Consider the following 19,382-nt stretch of genomic DNA (forward strand, 5'->3'; position numbering starts at 1 on the left):
AAAAATTTGTGGCTAAAAATGTAGTTTGAGGTCAAAAAGGTCTGAAAAAAAAACACAGTCCTGATAAAATCCAGGTCCCAATCTTGGCATAAAAACATTCTGACATCTCATCTCAATTTCCGCCACTTATCTGGGTCCGGGTCATGGGGGCAGCAGTGCCATCAGAGAAGACCAATGACCCCTGTCCCCGGCCACTTCCACCAGCTCCTCTTGGGGTTACCAAGGCGTTCCCAGGCCAGTCGAGAGATGTAATCTCTCCACCGTGTCCTGGGTCTACACCGGGGTCTCCTCCCAGTTGGACATTCCCGAGGGAGGCTGCAAACCACCCCAATGCGAGCTGGAGGTCAGTGTTTGATGAGGCCAACGGGACCACATCATCCGCAAAAAGCAGGGATGGGATCCTGAGACCCCCGAACCCGACTCCCTCCGGCACTTGACTGTGCCCAGAAATCCTGTCTATAAAAGTAATGAGCAGAATCAGTGACAAAGGGCAGCCCTGGCCGAGTCCAACCCTGACTGGGAACGAGTATGACTTACTGTTGGCATATTTTCCCCATATCGCCCCCTAATGGAGAACATTTTCCTTGGTCAGAAGCAGAGTTTGCTGATGTTTAAGCAGCACATAACACTGCAGAAAACTGACCACTGATCATCTTGTATCAAGAGACACCTGAGGGACAGGTGAGGTTTGATTTCATCAGTCTGTGATGATGGAATGAGGATACTCGACCACACTGAGAGACTGATTTTCAGAAATCACTAGAAGAATATTTGCAGTGATAAACTGGTTAGTCTTGTTGCTGATGGTCTTGTTTGTTTTTGTGGGTAATAAAAATCACTTCAGTGTTTTTAATAAGCACTTAACGGCTCCTCACTGGGGCTTTAATCATCTGACACGCTGCAAACATCTCGTTTTTTTTATTGGAAGTTAACAACCTGATGGAGGAGCCAGCATGGCTTATCAGATTTTTCAAACTTCTCCTCGGACTGACTTCAGGTGATCCAGCTTTAATTCCCCAGGGTGTGTTTGTTTACTGAGCACCTCGCTGTAAACCCTGGTTCCTGAGAGGAGAGGCTGCTGAGCAGTAAACAGAGACTCCAGAGAGACAGAGATGAAATTGTGGAGCAGGAAATTACTCCACCTGGGACTCTCGTGTTGTTGCTCTGCTTGAGGCAACCAGTCACCTGAGTCTGGAGTGTGTGTGTGTGTGTGTGTGTGTGTGTGTATACTGTGGCCAACTCTTCCGTGGGAGGAAAAATATTGACCACAAACTCATCCCACTACCTCTTGACTTTAAATACTCCAAAACTTCTTGAGCAACACCTCCGTTTTTAATGAACCACAGTCTGACTCTGCAACAGGAGCTGAACCTGAGCTGAGAATTTACATTTTACACAAAAACAGAAAATAAATGTGCTTTGTCTCTCTAAACCAACAAAGTCTGTGAATCTTCAAACTTTCTGAACCATGTTAGATTCTGCAGCACTTCAGTCACCTTAGTGACTTCATTTCAACTCTGAAAAAATAAACCTGAAATCTTATCAATTTTCTTATGTTAAGTAAAAATTGTCTTATTCCCTCCACCATGTAGGTTATGTTTTTGGGAGAGTTTGTCTGTGAACAACATAACTCAAAAACTAATGAACAGATCTTGATTACATTATCAGGAAATGTTCAAAATGGGATAAGAAAGAAATGATTAAATTTTGGAGGTGATCCGGATCACCGTCTGGATCCAGGACCTTTTTAAAGGATTCTTCATCATTGTGAGATAGGGCCGTTTTCACCATATGTGTATATAAGTCCACGACAAATGGTCAGATTGCTTTGCAAAACAACACAAGACAAGGTCACCATAATTTCTGACAGATGTAAAATTACAATCCAGATCCTGGAAATATTCTGGATACTAAGATCTGGAATATGAAATATGTACTGGGTCATCGTAATTTTCAACACTGTCAGAAAACAAATTATCGTACAAATCCGCAACTAACGCCAAATTGTAGCAGACAGTCTGCTGAAGGGGAGTATAACATTAAAGTAGGACTTAAGTGTTGGTGACAATCATAATATACTTGGTGGAGGTCTGTGCTCTCTGAGTGCTTTTCGAGTTCCACTTGATATGAGCCACATTTAAATTATCAGCCCAGAAAAATGTCTTGTTTCAAGTTATTTTAAGACAAAAATGAGGTTGTAACAAGTAAAAAGAATCTGCCAATGGAATAAGAAAAAAATCTTGAAAAGTTGCTTGAAACTAGAAAAATGTCTTAATACAAGACATGAGCTCAGATTGAGCTTAAATAATTGGTTGTTTTCAAAATTTTCAGGTTTTCCTTTCATTGAAAACATACAGTGTTAAAAATCCAGATTTTCCTGAATCTCTGAATGAACATTATAGAGCTGGGGTGTGCAAACTTTTTTTTGGACAGGGCCATATTTGATTCTGCAAAAATGACCAAGGCTCAGCAGCTCTTACACTCTAATCTATTAACGTTGAAATTAACATTTGAATGCACTACTTGTCTGCAGATTTCAGTCACTAAAAGTGCTCAAACATCCTTGTTCCATCATCACAGACTGATAAAATCAAACCTCACCTGTCCCTCAGGTGTCTCTTGATACCAGACGATCAGTGGTCAGTTTTCTGCAGGGTTATGAGCTGCGTAAAAATCAGCAAACTGTGCTTCTGACTTAAGGAAAATGTTCTCCATTAGGGGACAATAGGGGGCAAATATGTCAGGATGTTTTTGTGACAGGATCAGGATTTTATCAGGATTGTTTTTCATATTCAGACTATTTGTATGAGCTATTTAAATTGGGTCGTTTTTTATTTTTCTGTTCACTTTCACTGCAAAAGCTGAAAGCTTATCAACCGTTTTTAACTTGTTTTAAGTAAAAAAATTGTCTTATTACACCTGATATGAGCCACATTCAGCTTATCAGCCCAGAGAAATGTCTTGTTTTAAGTTTTTTGAAGACAAAATGAGGTATGATTTGTTTGTAACAAGTGAAAAAAAAATCTACCAATGAGCAAGAACACTTTTCTATAAAATTTGCTTGAAACTAGAATAATGTCTTAATACAAGTCACTTTTCTCTTGTTCCATTGGCAGATTTTTTTCACTTGTTACAAGCAATTCATACCCCATTTTTGTCTTTAAATAAAATGAAATAAGACATTTTTCTGGACTGGTCAAGTGAATGTGGCTCAGATTAAGTCTAAAAGGACAATTTCTACTGAAAGGAAGACAAAATCCCTTGATGAGATTTCAGTTTTTTTTACAGTGCACACAATACATTAAGAGCACAATGAAGTAGTGATTCGGGCCACAAAGTTTTTACTGCCAGTCCTAGAACGTATGAATGAAGTAAGTTGTCTATGTGTGTGTTTTTGTGGATGAATACATCGAGAAAACAATTCTACCACAATTCTGGATTGGACATTTTTTAAGAAGTGAGTCAAAAGCACCTCACTCCTGTACTCAGACAGTGACTAAAATCCAAAAAGAAAAGTCACTACACTATTTTGACCTGAATTTTTTTATTTTTTTAGCCACAAATAATTCTCATCTTGCATGCTAAACTGTTTTTCTGCACCATTTCATAACTTTGATCTGGGCTTGTGTCCTCTAAAGTGTTTGTTGGACTCTCACATTTTCACATCATGATAAATCCATTCATTTAAAGACGTCAGCTGTAAGAGTTATTGAGTTTCTGCTGAATGTACAGAGCTTTAGTTTTATAGAAGTAGCCAACGAACAGTCCAAGTGTAGTTTATTGAGATATTACTGGTTAGATTTCGGTTTTGTTTGAGACCTTAACAAATGTGAATGTAAACATCATGTAGAACATGATTAAGCTCAGTGCTAGAGTTAACAACAACAATGATTTTAGTTTTAGCACCAAAGCCTGGGCCCTTTTCTCTTTTCTCTGTCTGGATGTGATCTTGTATATTTCCACACACCTGTCCAAACCACCTGAGTGGAGTGTTGACTGTGGGGCTCTTACTGTATTCCCTGGCGTCCTGCCTGAGTTGTGCGGCTCAGACTCTGGAGGGCAAAGATCTGGCCCTGTTACTGTACAGCTGCTCGGACCCTGACGCTCGGCCGCACATCAAAACAGCTTTCCTTTTTGTCCCCCTGCCATTTTAAACAGAGCCTCTCTGAGCCAATGACCATCCATCGCCCCCTTTTTATCTCCCTCTTTGAAGCGCCCGGCTGTTTGGACAGACTTGAGCTCAGGAAGAGAGGAGCAAAGTGGAAGTTAATCCTGGTCTGAGTGCCAGAGATGTCAGAGGGAAGAAGTCAGGTGCCAGTGTGATTTCTGGGACTCCTCTGTAGCTTTTGTCCCCAATCATCACATTCTCCAAGCAGCAGATGCAGGAGCGTGCGATGGCAAACAGATTCAGGGAGTTTTCCTTTCTGATGAATCATGGACGGTGATCTGAAAGGGCCAGGTGCTCTCTATTATTAGAGAGTCCAGTTTTATCTGCTTTCAAGGCGCTATCGATGCTAAGTCCTGCACAACTTAAAAGGAAGAGCGGGAAAAGGCTTTGTGTCTCTGCGGATTCCTGGATTCACTATCAGTTTAACGCATGATCGAGGAAAAGGCTCATTTTTCTTTGCAGAGCTGAGACCTTTAAGCTGACTTTAGGCAGCATCAAAGATGGAGGAACAATGAGGGGCTTCACGAACAACGGCATGTTGTTTTTATTAGTCATGATTTAGGCTGCTAACTTTTATTATAGTCCCCCAAAATGTCAGGAGAGACATTTCAGATCCTCACAACATGTGCTGACTTCTTTAGGAGTCCATACATCAAAGATAATTCATATAAACGGACGTCTGATGGGCTGAAAACAACAAAGATTAAGTTTTATTATCAAAAAATCCCTCGATTCACTGGTAAAGTTTATCAGCAAAGATTTTTTAATGAAAATTCGTTTTGTCACTTTGAGTTTTCTCCAATAAATTAGGATAAATTTAGAGATTTTTATTGAGTTATATTTTAAAGAAACAGTAAAAAGTTCTGAATACCAACACTCGTCCTGGTATTTTACCCAAACAAATGACAAAGAAGAAACTTTTAGATTTTGCTTTAATTATCCTGAAAACAGAGATTGTCTCATTTCTTCCTAAAATTCCAAAAGTTTGAAGTCGTGCTGATATTTACAAATTTGTCCTCTTAAACTTTTCCTTTTGCTTTTATACACATTCCTTAAAAATGACAAAAGGTTGATTTAAGTTTAAGGAAAGTTTATAAAAATGTGGCTCAGGTCCAGACTGTGGATGATCCTCCATGAAGCTTCACCACTTGGAGCAACGTTCCCACCACCCTCCTGGAAACGCTCACATCAAGCCTGCTGAAGTTAATTTTGAAGAGTTCAACAAGATCAACTGAGTCCTGTTTTCAAACTTTTATTTCTACTAATAATCTTATAAAAGGGGTTTTCAGAGCTTTTTGAGCTGTGGTCTTAACTTTTTATTTGCTGATGAAGACTCTATTTCAGTTTACTCAGGTTTTTTTTTTTTTTTTTTGTCTTGTTTGCATTTTATAAATCTACTTAAAACCTTTTTAAGATTCACCAGTGCAAAATTTTAATTCTTGCAATTTTCAACTGGTCTTAAAGTTTGATATGTTGACCTCATGATGTTCACTATGAATGCAAAAAAATGTTATTCTCCTCAAAAAAAAAAAAAAAAAAAAAAAAAAAAAGGTAGCTCATTTATCTACAAGATGCTTGCATTAAAAATCTGTTTGTACAGGGTTTGCCCTTTTCTTTGCACAGACATGTTTTTTTTTTCTTTTAATGTGTTTTGTTGATCTTTTAAATCATTCCTTTTGTGTCTGGTGTGAAGCACATTGAATGACCTTGCTGCTAAAATGCACTGCAAAAAAAAATGAAATCTTATCAAATGTTTTTGTCTTTTTTTTTTTTTTTAGTTAAAATTGTCTCATTACACTTGATATGAGCCTGACTCAAGTGACCAGTACAGAAAAAGTCAAGTTATTCAAGTTATTAAAAAACAAAAATGAGGTCTGAATTGCTTGTAACAAGTAAAAAAAAAAAAAAAAAAATCTGCCAATGGAACAAGAATAATTTGTTTGAAAATTTGCTTGAAACTAGAGTGCTGTCTTAATACAAGTAAATTTTCTCTTGTTCCATTGGCAGATTTTTTTTTACTAATTACAAACAATTCAAAACCCATTTTTGTATCTAATGACTTGAAATAAGACATTTTTCTGGACTACTCAGCTGAATGTGGCTCATACTAAGTCTAAAAAGACATTTTCTACTGAAGATCAGACAAAATCAGTTGATAAGATTTTAGTTTTTTTTCCAGTGTGTGATTTATTATAAACTTTCCTCACCTTGCACATAGTTTTACCATTTTTTTAGTTGCTGAACTTTCCTAAACTGGCATTTACTTGACCTTTTGTGTCTTTGTCGATTACATCTCTCAGTGTATTGATCATTATTTCCTTTCATGCTCTTGATTCATCTTGTCTCAGCTGCTAATCTTTACTTTTCTCTTCTTTTCTTTTTTTGCACACACCTTTAGCCAATGAGATCTCTTCTTTGCTCCTTGATTAGTCCTTTTTTTTACTGGTTAAGAATCATAAGGATGATTTTGTTTGCAGATTTGTGGGGAGCAAACAGGAGGTGTTTTCTGATGATTTTTTGTCGAACTTGTTTGGTAACATTTAAAGAGCTCTGATCTTATACGTGAAGGATATTTTTATCAAAATATTGAACCTTTCTCTGTTAAACCGTCACAGTCTTCACCTCCAGGAACATCGACATCAGCTTTAATTCAATCTTCCAACAGCATAAAGTTACTGCCATCTCCAGTCAGCTCTCCACTAGTTGTAATCCAAATCTCTTCTACTTTAATTTAATGTTTACTTCCTTCTTAAGTATAAATCACTGCTGATTGCTGAATGGTCTGTGCTGATGAGGACATTTGTTGGAGGAAATTTCACAGCATGACTCAGTGAAGGTCATAATCTCTTGGGCTGCCTCCTAGAAGTCAATGTTTGAGTCATCGTTCAGAGACTCTGGGTCATCTGGTGTTTTGTCAGTCTGTGTGTGGCTGTGTGTGTCAACAATCTCTTCAGCTCTTCATCCAAAGATTTTCATGAGGCCACAACAATAGGCCTTTCTCTTCACAAACTCACTTTTAAAGTCTGTGTTGGTGCTCCAGGAAAGTATGGGGGGCACGAAAAGATTTACTCTTCATGAGGACAGACCTTAGTCATCAGTCGAGATTGGTTTAACTGAGATCCAAACTTCGAATGACGTGTCCCATGATGAAGGTGAAAAGTCACACATGCACTGACATTGTTTTTCTCACACAAACATTGTGATGTATTTATTAAAGAGGGGTCATTTGGTGCCTCAGTAGTAGCTACACACAAGTTACATCTTGCGACAATCTCGATAAGTTCTCTTACAAATTCTGTAAAGATCTCATGCTTTTTTCCTTTTTAGAATTACTATTTTTCACCAGTTTACGAGCAGATTTAGGGATTTGTTAAATGTTGTTTGTAGCAGTTTGAAAAATCTACACGTTTAATCTGAACATCCAGTGTTGATACTTTATATTTCAAATATAAAAAAGCAGAATATCTCCTCTTTAAAAAGAGAAGTGGTCCTGTTTTTGAAGCATGCCTGCAATTCTTTGGCTTGAATAATACACCTGAGTATCTGAGTCAACCGAAAAAAGTACAAAATGCATCATTTACAAGGCCTCTAGTATGAGAAGCAGTTTGTAGCCCTGTGTTGTGTAGGTGCTAAACTTTATTACAAAAAGATAAAGATGGAGACTAGGAGTCTCATCTGAAGGGGCCTGAGGTTTCCCACCAGCTGGGTCACATGAAAGCTCTTGTGTCATTAAGAAATTGGATTTTTCATACTTCATAACTAACTGTTTAAGATTAGGAGCCGAAAATCAGTGAACAATCCTAATCAAACTGCTCCTCATGACTTCATCGCTGCAAGTCAAAACAGGCTGATCACACCAAAGTTCACAAGTTCCAGCAATAGTGTAATTTAGTTTTACAGTTTTTTTTTCAAAAGTTTTGTTTTATCTGTCTTCCAACATGTTCTTCCTGTCTAAAAGAGACTCTGAGGTAAACCAGCTTTCCTCCTTTTTCTTTATGCTCTACAACTCAAGGCTGGAGACATGTCTGCTCACAGGTGAACAAAAGAAGATTACACAAAAAGAAAGTACTGCATGAACTTCAGTTATATCAGTAAACTGCATTTATAGAGCCTTTTTTTATTCTTCTTACCAACAATGAGATGTACGCTCCACATCAGTCTCAACATTTCATATCCACATGATACTGAACTAACTCACAACAAACTTACTGAACTTTTGAATTATTGGACGCTCAGCCACCACAAAGCCACTTCATGAATCCCACATGTGAGTCTAAAGACATTACCTCCTGATTAAGGTTTAAAACATCAACCTTAATCTGTAAAATCAGAATTTAACAGTCAAATACTGGATAAAATGAAATAACGAAAATATTCCCCTCATGATGTTAATGCACTACTGTGGAAGGCCAATCATAAAAGTGCAACACAGTCCTTTATAGCACTTATTTTTTTCTGTTTTTGAAGATACAGATAAAAAAAGTGTGTCTTTTTACTCGACTTGGAGTAAGCATCGTTCTTCTATAACTTCTTTTTTTTAGCTGTGTGTAACAACCTTTTCTTACTGCTAACAAATGAGCAGGGACAGCACATCAGCGTCACATATGGAGGAGAGTACAGGCTGATTAATAACACTAAAATATTACAAAAGAAAAGTGTTAACAGGGAACAAAGTTGTAGATTTAAACACTCAGTACAGCCTTAATCTGTGAACAGCTCCATGAACTAACTTAAAGAGGAAATGTCTTTCTTTTTTTTTCTTATGAGGCAAAGATAAAATTTCTTAAAAACAGAAACTAGACTGAAACTAAAAGGGTCAAAAAAGACTTTGATGAAACTAAAACAGGTATTCATTAAAGACTAAGAATAGATATAAAACACGCCCAAATGAACACCTGAGCAAGAACATGGGGCAAAAATGACTGCAGTCGCTTTTTCACTGTGCTAACTGTTCAACAAGCCCTGCTTTATTATTATTATTATTATTATTATTATTATTATTATTATTATTATTATTATTATTATTATTATTATATTTTAGTTTTAGTTTTAGTTTTTTATTTTTCATTTTTAATCCTAAATATAAACGCCTCAGGATAAAAAAAAATGACACAAACGTTCATATTTCATGCATCACAGGTTCAAAATTTGGGTCGGTTTGGTAAGCAACTTTTTTTTATGTATTAATTAATCAATTTATTTTTAACCTTTTTTTTTTTTTTTTTTTTGAACCTTTCTTTTAACCTCTTTTTTGAATTCAGGACAAGAAATATCTTTGAAATGTTTTTCAAATGACTTTAAAACATTAATTGTAAAAATTCAAATAAATGTCTTTAGATTCATTTTTGCCATTTAAATAAATGGCAAAGGGACGGGGCATTTGAAACACTAATATCTTATTGATAAACCTTTTTACTTTGGATTAACCTTGAAGGAATTTTATTGAATGATTAGTTTTCAGTCACATTAGTCAGTTTCCACTGTCAAACAGTCAATAAAAAAGAAAAAAAAAAAAAAGAAAAGAAATAAAATAAAATAAAATTATTATTATTATTTTTTTAAGAGCTTAATCAATGAATCCTCTCAAAGTAAAAGCATGGCTGCAGATTTTCTTTGTAACCAGTGATGTTGAATTGCTGATAAGTGAAATACTTATAAAGGCTAATCCTGATTTCAAAATGTGTGTGAGTTTCTGTAACATGCTACGAGCTCGCTTACAGATAAAATGTTTTTTTTGGACAGAAGTGAAACTGTGGCAGCTGTAGGTGTTGGACAAAAAATGTCTGTATTTTTTCAGTAGCTTCAGCATTCAAGTCCAATTCAGTCTCTGACTGTAAAATGTTCTTTTCACTATCTCAGGAGTATGTTTCAAACTAAAGCCCTGTACTCCCAAAGATACCAGCAGAGGTGCTCCACCTTCCTCCTGAGATGATACCGACTGAATAAAAGTGTAGTTCAAATGAGTTTCTTTCTTTGCAGCAGTGGATAAGTTTTTAAAGAAAGTTGAATCTTTTTTTTCCTACTGTACATTCACAAAAGCAGCACAGGATGTCTTCACAGCATTAGAGGAGCTGAAGGATGCAGACGTCATTTCCCCATAGAAAGCCAGTGCTTGTATCTACTCATGCTGTATGTACTGATTAAATTCAAAGGAAACAAATCAATATTTTCCCATGGTGGAAATAGATGGAGAGGAATGCATTCATGTGTAAAAGATTAGCAGCAGAATAACCTTTACATCAAAAATGTGCTGCATAAAGAAAAAAACATGTTCTTGCTCAACCTCCCCAGTGCAGGAGATTTTTTTTCTGTACCAGTGAAAGTGATTAAATGAATAAAAATGGAGGAAGCGTCAGCTCAGACGAGTGTGTTTTCTTCACGTGAACCTCTCCGTGGAGTCAGAGCAGTCACACTGGAAGCAGTTTTGCAGTATGAAAACTAAAGTACATCAATAGACGAGCAGATTTCATAATGGTGTCAAACTTTCTTGCTTCACTGGAGCACATGAATAAATCCTGCACTGAGGAGCTCATTGCTGTCTGCTCCTCTATTCATAATACATGGTTTGGAGAAAAAGAGCAGAAATGCATATTTACCTTTCATGAAACTGACATTACACACAGTTAAAGATTTATTTTGTTGCATTTCATCTGAGCCTCTATGTTGTTTGGATATTCCGGTGTCTGCTTATTTTTGGAAAGTGCATTTTTGTTATGATTTTGTTGCCTTCTGTTTGAGATTTTGGAGCGACTAATCCTCACCACATATTTACAAATCTCATAACTTCATTTGCACAACATATCCATGTATCTGTTTTCTCTTCTTTGTTCAAGAGATTTGCTCAAAAATTTTAATCCTCTCAGAAATGTTAACTCCAGCGCTGCCTCCACTCCTGATGGTGTTATACATCAACCAACCACATTTTCTCTGCGCAGCTGGGTTAGCCCAGCAGAGGGCTTTCAGGTAAACCAAAGTCCTTTATGATCCTCCTGGACATCTTTGCAAATATTTATGGACGCTGTCACTTGGAGTATTTGTGATTTTATACTGTATTAACTCATGTTTACTTGATTTGTTCTGCTTTCACTTGACAGTTTTACCGTTTTAACTGTTGAAAACACTTTTCAAATACCATGACAGAGAAAAATGTCGAAATACTTTGGCATCGCTCATTAATTTTCCCCCTCCAATGTTACTGTGTCGGCTGTCTTGGTACAACACAAGCAAGAATTTAGACAGAAGGAAAAATGTAGTTGGTGCGACTAAGTGCTTCAAGTTATTCTGGCCAAAAGTGCTGCCATCCAGCGCCAGAAGAAATACTTTTTTTTTTTAAACTAAAATTAACTAGCCCCAACTAACCGCCATTAAAAATCAACGTCAACAATACAGTTCAACCTTCAACAACATTCAGTGATCAGTGCAAAAATATTCACTGAAGCACCTTTTCCACCAATCTATTCAGTTTGGTTTATCTTGGCACTGCATGCACTTTACAGCGTTTCCACTGACTAATCCCAGGACAGATCCCCAAATAACCAAGATAAGCCGTCCCACTTTTTGGGACCCTCTCGTAAGGGTGCCAGACTAAACTGATTTGACCCCAGAAGGTGGAGCTACAACACTGCAGACCGTTGACTGGTTGAAAGAACCGTCACTTACTGTGCGACATATGCTGTATTTCTCCTGATGGCACACAGACTTCTCTGAAACAAAGCTTGATTGCACTTAATAACAAATAGATGAATGTCTCCCATGTTTGCTCTTGGTTCAGTGTCGTATTTTTCACGCTGTTATTTAATTGATGTGGCTATCAGCATCCGGCTTACACCTGGCCATGAGGGGGCATGGCTGGCTATGGAAATGCAAACAGGACAAGGCTTAACCAGAGAACCTGTACTAAACCATACTGATCTAAACCTGACTACTTGGTGGAAACAGGGCTTTAGAGCTGGGTCATTGTACCCTTGAGGACAAAGAGGAGAAGGGTCAGATTAAAAGCCTAAGTGTTCCCTGAACAGATGAGTCTTCAGACATCTCTTAAAAGTAGAAAGGGACTCTATGGATTGTATAGAGTTAGGTAATTCATTCTACCATCTGGGCACAACAGAGGAGAAGAGTCTGGCTAGAGATTTGGAGCCGCGCTGGGCTGGGAGCACCTGGCGTCTTTCACAAGCAGAGCGTAGTGGGTGAGAAGGAGTGTAGACCTGAATGAGGGACCCCAGGTAGGTAGGATTCGGTCTTGTTAATGTTTTGTAAGCCAGAAGAAGAGCTTTGAATCTGATTGGAGCTGCTACTGGAAGCCAGTGAAGAGAGATTAACAAGGGGGTGACGTGCTGTTTTGGGCTGGTTAAAGACCAGGGACCTGTACTACGAAGCTGGATAAAGGCATCCAGGATAACTCTGCGACAACTTGCGGATCTCCGTCATCCGGATCTGCTGTACTACAACGCTCGTTATCAGCTCGATAAGTGAATCCGGCTGGGATCTGTGCTCACACAAAAAACAGGCGTGGTTAGCGGCCCCGGACCATTTCACAATGGAGAAGAGAGCAGCCTATTTCACGGCGGAGGAGCAGCAAATAATCCTGCAAAAGTACGAGGAGTACCGCAGTATTATCCAGGCCAGGAGCACGACTGAGGCCGCGAGAAGCCGGAGGGATTGCTGGCAAAAAAATCGCTGATGCTGTGAATACATAAATTTCCAAAATGCTGATATTAATAGACCTATCTCATCATGTGACGACACGGGCAGTCAGGTCCTTATTCATTCATGTTGTCAGTCAGTGTGTGTGTGATCAGCATCATATCCGACCTCATAATTAGAAAGAGTCCACTTTCCTACAAATCCCAAGGAAAACGCTCATTATAGGCAGTTTGTATTGCAGATGCAATAGCAGTGGGGAAAAAAGGACGTTGGAGCAAATAAAAAATAAATATAAAAACATCCGTTAAAGTGGTCAGTATGAATGATTCTATTTGCACACATTTCAACTTTTCCCTGACAATGTCTCAGTTATGATGGTCAGTAAGATACAGTTTGTTCACAGCCCATAAGAAAAAATGTTGGGCCAAAAAGACAGAGGGTGGTCCCGCACCGGAGGACTTCACTCCGGCTGAGCAAATTGGTGACTGTGCGGTCTTTCATGCTCGCCGGAGAGAACCGATTGGTCAGCGAGCGGTCTGCCACAACCCGTGAGCTCATATCCTGGAACTTAACCTGCTCCGGACCAGGTTTGGCGTTCAGCATCAGTTACCGGGGCAACGTGTCTCGATAAAAAGAGATCCACATTCGTAGTATGGAAAACCCAAAACCCAGATGTGCTGCTGTACTCTTTCAGAGTCCTGTTCTTGTGAATCAATCATTTGGAAAGGCAGAGAATCATATTATGTATAAGCTGAATGTGACACACATAACTTGAATTCAAACCTTTCATGCCATAATGAAGCAGAGACAGGCCAGAGATAAATCTTATGTGCTTGTACAGCTGATAAGCAATAGGTACATTGGCAGAGTAGAGGAAGAAAACAAACATCCAGCAGCTGTAATCTTTTGTGAGACTCAAATGTGTCACTTCTGGAGAATATTTCCAGTTAAACATGTGAAAACAGACTTTGTCATTGGAGTCTCGAGGACACGTCATGGTAGAAAGAACGACGCATGTGGAATTAGCCTATAATGAATGTCCTGTCAACACTTCACAAACAGTATTTCAGATAAATAATAACTCAAAGCAGACCCAGAATCAGCATCGTGTGTTGACAGCCGCGATCTGAAACAGAGGAAAGTGTTTTTATGCTGTGCACTGTGGGTGGATTATCTTTTAACAACATATGCAAAACAGTGCAGAATCTGCTTCACAAGCCCAGGTTTAGGGTTTGTTTGAGCTATCTTTTGCCTCTTAGAGTGATATTCGCTGGCTTATATCAGCTTATTTCTTCAGAGGGGATTTTTATTTTCAGTACCACCTCCTCCTCGCTCGGCTCTTCACTGCTTGACATCCTCTGGTTTAAATTCTGTGTCTTCCCTCTTCCTGTGTCAGGTGAAAGTTTAAATCAATTCCAGCCGACCGCCCTGACCCTGGCTTCGAGTCCTCTTTCCTGCCTTGAACTTCGATAACCTTTCAATCAACTGGACCGTATGCTGGCAGCGATCGGGTCATCTGAGAGCACCCTTGCATCCCAGATCTGATGAACGCTTAGGCTGGGGCTGGCAGGTCCTCTGCAGGTTCATCGAGGTCTGTGGGGCCACTCACAGCAGAGGGGTGTTCAGAATGGAAACGTCTTGATTTTCATGATATCTTTTCACTTGATCTTCAAGAGGCAGAATCTTAAGCTGTACTCAAATAACCCTGAGCTCAGATTGATAAAAAAGAAAAAGAAGCTTGTTATATCTTTAGCCGTTCCTTTGTGCTGTTAGATACGCTGCTCCGATCACCTCCCTTAATGAATTGACCTGTCGTCTTCGTTGAACTTGTTGATTAGCCACACTCCTCAGCCGTTCTGTTGGAGCATAATTAAATCAGGCAGTCGATCAGTCAAGGTTTATTTACAGTGAGCACCTCATTAAGACGTCCAATGATACTGAAGGACAGAGCGATAAATCTGAGCAGTGAATCATCCTGATTACACACACACACAAACAAACCTGGTGTGAACTGGAGAGATAAATTTTGAACGCTTGTTATGAGAATAAAAACATCTTAAAAACATGTTGTGAAATTGATTTAACATGACAATGTTCTCTTTACAAAACACTGAGTCATTTGTTCAGGGTGTTTGTTGCTGCAGATTTGTGATGATGAGAAGCTCTCATTCCACCACATCCCAAAGGAGCTCTACTGGACTGAGATCTGGTGACTGTGGAGGCTGTTGATCTCATTGGCCCTCATTTATCAAACGTGTGTATGCCTAAAAAATGAGCGTACGTCATAGACTATACATTGAGTGGACAGCGTGGCTCTGCCATTTATCATTGTACGGTTTTGAAGCCAAAATTCACCCGTCACAGGCGCTGCCATTGAAGCAGTTGCAGCCAGAGTCTGCGCAGTAGAGACGATGAAGGATTCTGGGGGAATCTGAGTGAAGCAGGATGAATATATATTATATATATTATTTTCTTTCAAGAGTCTAATCACTTCTTGACTCTACCTCCCGACATATTTTACAATCCCCGAAAAAAATACACAAGAATGGCATCTGTCAGTCATTGTTAAACCTTATGTATAGCCTCATTTTTAACCTTGTACAACTAATGAAAATGAAACTTTTCAGAAAAAGGAGAACTTAATTACAAGACAACCAAATGATATCTTCAAATCACCACAACAATCAGACGTGAGAAACATTTCTATGAGGTGTATTAATTTCTTAAAGTTTGACCACAGCTCATCTGGAATGGCTGGATAGCCAGACTTTTTAACCTATACTGCAGCCAGCCACCAGGGGGAGCAGTTTTTGTGGAGATCTCACTTCTTCATCTCGTTAAAATAAATATGTTTACAGCCGGTCTATTTAATAACCAAAGCTGTCGTCTTCTTTGACTTGTTAATGGCTTTCTCTTATTGCTTTCTGATGTCGTGACATTTTAACCTGATGGGTTTTTTTAATTAATTTTGCCCTTATGAAAAAAAAAAATTCCAGCTATCATTTTGGAATAAACATTAATTGTATGATGTCAAACATGCAGTCCATTTGCAATAAGCAAACAAATACAATTTACTGTGAAGAGCAGAAAAAAACGTTCAGGTCTGCTGCCTAACCTCATCACTAGAACAAACGTGCTCAGAATAATCTTGTCACTGCTGGATTTGTGGGGAATAATGGGTAGTTTTCTTCAAACCTCAAGCTCCACAGTCTTGAGAATGATTAGGGTCATGGTGTTACTCTGAAATGAGATTATTTCCTGTCCTGGTCACAGAGCAATGGAGAAAAAAGGGATTCAGATTGTAAGGATAGAAGAATATAACACACCGAACTGTCTCTTAATCACTGATTTGATAGATAGAGACAGAAAGAAAGAGTCAATATGTTAATAATTTGGCAAATGACAATCTGAGGGCAAAATGAATAAAAACATCCCTGCAATAAATAAATAAATAAATAAAGTAGCACAGCCCTCCTCTCATTTTCACTTAAAAACATTTATGGACGTGTCAGAGCCTGGTTTTACAGTCCTGGATTAAAAGTCTTGATTGACACTGTCCTAATTTTCAGGATTCATGGACTCTAACACTGAAGATCAAGGCTGTTTCCCAAAGCCCAGGTACCTTGCCTTGCCTTGCCTTGGAAGGCAGTGCCTCCGAAACCACTTCCTTCCAATCCAAGGTAATTGTCCTGCCTCTGCTCAAAAGGAGATGCTAATGGAACAGCCTACAAAGGCTTATTTTTTACCATCAGATTCCTTTCACAAATTATTGTGTAATTGGAGTTACATTGTCTCACGTAACGTGTTGCACTGGACGGTGCTTGGAAAGTTAAATACAAACACGGGAGTAGACCGTATGCTCAAGCGGCTACAAATATCATCATGGCTTGCCACTTTTGTACGCTTTTTGCTTTTTTATTGTCACATCATTGACACTCTGCAGGTGCGGCTTCACAGTAATTATAGTTACGTGAGTGACAAACAAAAGAGTTAAGTGTTGGACATGGTATAAGTTGTTATTTTCAGAGGTGTGTTTTGTTACTTACATTTGAATTGGAATTTACTGCGCCCCTCCGCTGAAGCGTCTCTCTCTGGTGCGTCTTTTCCTTCCATTTTTTTCCTTTTTCGTAGATTTACACGTTGCATGTTGGGTATTTAAAGCCATGGCAAGGCAGTGAAGGATACACCAGTGTATCCTTGGTCAATTAGCAACATGCTAACCAAACGGAGGACATATGCCTTCGGAGGACATGAACATTGGAACAGCACTTAGGCAGCATCTGATGATGTGGATGCCTGCCCACGCCCACCCCACGCCCACATCAGACCAAGGCAAGGCAAGGTACCTGAGCTTTGGGAAACAGCCCAAGACTCTTGGGTTTTGACCGCAGTTGGACTCAGATGTTTCTTCTGTTTTATTGTTCCCATACAATGTTTTTCAGTAAAAGTCTTCCCAGATTAGAAAAATATTAAAATAGAATAGAATAGCCGACGCCCACCTCCTCTCCCTACCACCTGCCACCAAGCACCGAACCTGGGGTGACCGAGCTTTTTCTGTCGCCGCCCCCACTCTCTGGAATGCCCTACCACTTCATATCCGTATCTGTCCCGACCTTCCCACCTTCAAAACACTAACAAAAACCCACCTTTTTAAAATAGCTTTTAATGTCTGATTGTCTTTTAAATCCACTTGTTTTCTTGGTTTCTTTTCATTCATGTTTTAATATTGTTTGTTGTTTTATATGCTGTTTTATCCATTGTAAAGCGTCTTTGAGTATTGAGAAAAGCCCTTTTATAAATAAAATGTATTATTATTATTATTATTAGTATAAATATATGTGTCCACAATAAGGTAATGCACGAGACAGACCCCGGTCACAGAAAGCCATATTTCCACCAAGCAGTCCGGTTTGGTTCAGTACGGTTTGGCACGGTTTGGTACAGTAAAGCCTGATCCTGTTTGCGTTTCCACAGCAAACTGTGCCCTCTTGTGGTAGGCTGGGTATAATCCGGATGCTGGGAGGTGTAGCTGTTAGACAATAGCCTGACGCCGTAGCAGCGCGACACTGTTTACCCCTCTGATAAATCCAACGAAGAAGAAAAACGTGACACAGTAAACAAAGAGCACGAATGGAAGACATGCAGCATTTCGTCCTCTCTGTGATTAGCATGTAGCACTTTGATACAAAGTGCAATCGAGCTGTTTCAGAGAAGTCTGTGTGCCGCCAGGAGAAATGCAGCCACTGTTGCATGGTAGGTGATGATTCTTTTGACCAATCAACGGTCTTGCAGTGTTGTAGCTCCACCTTTTGAGATCAGCTCCATTTAGTCTGGCACCCATACGAAAGGGTCTCAAAAAGTGGGACGGCTCGTCTTGTTTTTTTGGGGATCTGTCCCAGGATAAGCCAGTGGAAACGCCACAAGATGCGCGCTGTACTGAGACGAACCTAACTGGTCTGCTTGGTGGAAAGACGGCTATAGTGTCCCTGAGCACGACGTTGAACCCCAAACTGCTCCCACTGTTGCTCAGTTATGGGTGAATAGTAGTGAACGGTTAGCTTAAAAAACTGCAACAGAAGCCCTGCAAAAGTACTGATCCATTTACCATTTACTATTTGACCATTTGAAATGCCAGATTATCTCCAAGTAACAGGAATGTTTGTCACTCTAGGCAATCCAACATATTTTTAACTCCAATGCAAAGTGTGAGTCTAAAAACAAAACTACACTTGGCTGCAAACAAGCCGCAGTAACAGTTTCCGAGATGATGGATTACGTCTGACATACTGTCAGCAGCGTAGTGTTGCTGATCTCCTGCTGTGCGTGATTATTCCCTCTAAATCTCTCCAGTCAGATCATGAGGCCACATGATGAGTCTTTATCTCAACCATTAACACGTGTGAAGCAATCTTCTCAGTGATTATAGTCTGTCAGCCAGCCCTTCCCAACTGAACGATGACTGCGAACGACTTTTACTCACAATAGGATGAGTCAGCTTCCTGTCACTGCAGTAAAACGATGGTACAGATGTGTCACGCCAACATGTGAGGAGTTTGCTTTCTCTGCTGATTTTTGCATCATGATACTGTAAGAGTTTATGTGACTCACTGAGGTGTGAAGACGCTGTAAACACAGCTGATTGATTTTATTCAAATGAGAAGAACAAAAGAGCCAGGGATGGAAAATATTCGGCAAGATGAGTCAAATGGAAATGCATTTTCATCACAGTGAGATAAAAGTGAGACAAGTTTAAATCAGAGACGGGAGTTTGCCGCATTTGCAAAATACAAAAAGAATAGATCATGAAGAAGGGAGTTGAGCTCCATCCTTACAGACACTTTCTGCTTCTTATTGAGTCACAATTTGAAGAATTTCTAAAATTCTTTTGCAGCAGGCAGAAAGAGATCCCTGAGTGATTTCCCATGATGCACTGAGCCCTTCTCACCCACTGCATACACTTTGATCCCATTAACACTGTGACTCAGCTGACACTTTGGCTCTCCTGTACTTGAATAATTCATCAGCTGTCGTCCTGTGGCTCTGCCTCAGGAGCTGCAGAGTCTGGATGTGA

The 19,382-nt window shown here is 39.2% G+C and overlaps 1 long non-coding RNA gene across 1 annotated transcript in view; it reads right to left on the reverse strand.

The window, feature by feature from the left end:
* The window catches only part of LOC141790107 (uncharacterized), a 75,096-nt gene that overhangs the window by 4,328 nt on the left and 51,386 nt on the right, over nucleotides 1–19,382 (reverse strand). The window lies entirely within an intron of this gene.

Source organism: Halichoeres trimaculatus, unplaced genomic scaffold, assembly GCF_033239565.1.
Source record: "Halichoeres trimaculatus isolate MK-OKI-2021-1 unplaced genomic scaffold, fHalTri1.1 fHalTri1_scaffold_5, whole genome shotgun sequence".
Classification (NCBI taxonomy): Eukaryota; Metazoa; Chordata; class Actinopteri; order Labriformes; family Labridae; genus Halichoeres; species Halichoeres trimaculatus.